Here is a 1,531-nt window from a genome sequence, read left to right as displayed (position 1 = left end):
CTGACTCTAGTTGCCTTCCCCTCTGGGTGCTGCTGCCTCCTTTTCTTATCTCTGCTCTCCATTTCCCTAGTCCCACTATCCTCATCATCATGTATACCCAAGACCTCTTCCTCCCACTGTTGCTGTCTTTTCTTCTTTCTCTTACCATGATGTGTTCTGTTTTCTGTTCTCCTGGTCTCACCATCTAAAGCTGTCTCCTCCTCTTCATCTTTTTTCAAGTCCTCCTCATACTGCTGTCTCTTTTTGCTTCTGCTGCAGGTGTCCGTGCATGCTCTGCTCTCCACCACCTTTTCCTGGACACTCCCCACAGCCTCCTTCCTTCTTCCTCTTTTACCCAAGACCCCTGTCTCCTCCTCCTTGTGATGCTTTTTCTTTTTCTTGGGAGGCTGATCAGATTGAACTCCGCTCTTCAGTTCCCCAAGCCCGATAACCCTTTCCTCCTCCCTCCCTAAAGTTCCCTCTCTTTCATTTGTAATCATTTCTTCTTTATGTCGCCTTTTCTTGCTTTTCCTGATGCTCTGGTTAGTAGGTTCTAGGTGCTCATCATCCAGGTGCTCTTGATTCTTTTCCATTATTCTAGCCTCTTTCTCCTCTTTCTGCTTCCTTTTCTTTTTCTTTTTTTTGGGGGGGCTTACTCTCATTCTGTGGTGGAGAGGGCCCTGGGTCTTTTCCTTTGAGATGAGCCAGGAAGTCCTGTTCCTGGGCCTCTAGCCGAGCAAGCTTAGCCTTCATTGTGATCCCAAGACGAGCAGCCTTGTGTGCTGTTCGCCCCTTACAGGCCTGGAGCAGCATCTCATCAGTCAGAATCTTTGGAGGCGTGGGCTCCCGCTTGCTGTCATCAGTGCAGCTCTCCCAGTCTCTGTCTGCCTTCTCTTCACCTGATGTCAGTGTGGATGTCTTCACAAACTTCTGATACAGCAAGTTGGGCTTGGGACGATTACACTGGGTGGTCTCCTTAGAGAGGCACCTGATCTGTACTCCATCCTGCCCAGTTTCCACCACCAAGTTAGCTGCAGTCTTGTTGAAGAGTTCATTCCACCAGTGGTTTGTAAACTCCTTGGAAGGATCATGTCCCACCCCATGAGTGTCCTGCTTCAATGTCACCTTGAGGGCCTGGGTGATGCCATTCTCCTTCCGGCCCAGGCCTTTGCCGTCACAGCGGTGACCTCTCTGTGGAAGCATGTGCCACGCCTGACATGTATGCCGCCATCTTCCCTTACTGATTTTTTTAAAATTAGTTTTATTGAGAAAGAAATAGCAGTGAGACAGTTTCAAAACAGGTTAGTAGAACAGTTACAATAATTAATATGAGGTTGGGGAGATAGCTCAGTAGAATAAGGGCCTGCCTGGCAAGCGTAGGGTCCTGAGTTCAATCCCGGGTACCACAAAAGAAAAAAATTGCATATTGTTGTCTTCATAGTAGTTATTCATAGTACGATATGCAGACATGATATCTTGTCTAAACACTATTAGTACAAATCTTTCTTCTCATTGAACTAAGAGAAAGTAGCTGTATATCTATCCTATTTTG

At 47.0% G+C, this 1,531-nt stretch overlaps 1 pseudogene; it reads right to left on the bottom strand.

Annotated features, from left to right (window-relative positions):
• Window positions 1-1,182, bottom strand: part of LOC101585966 — a 4,237-nt pseudogene extending 3,055 nt beyond the window's left edge.
• Window positions 1,183-1,531: the final 349 nt, after the last annotated feature.

This window comes from Octodon degus, unplaced genomic scaffold (genome assembly GCF_000260255.1).
Source record: "Octodon degus isolate 3935 unplaced genomic scaffold, OctDeg1.0 scaffold00268, whole genome shotgun sequence".
NCBI classification, from domain to species: Eukaryota; Metazoa; Chordata; class Mammalia; order Rodentia; family Octodontidae; genus Octodon; species Octodon degus.
The sequence above is the reverse complement of the archived record's forward strand: the minus strand, read 5'-3'. Positions and strand labels throughout refer to the sequence as shown.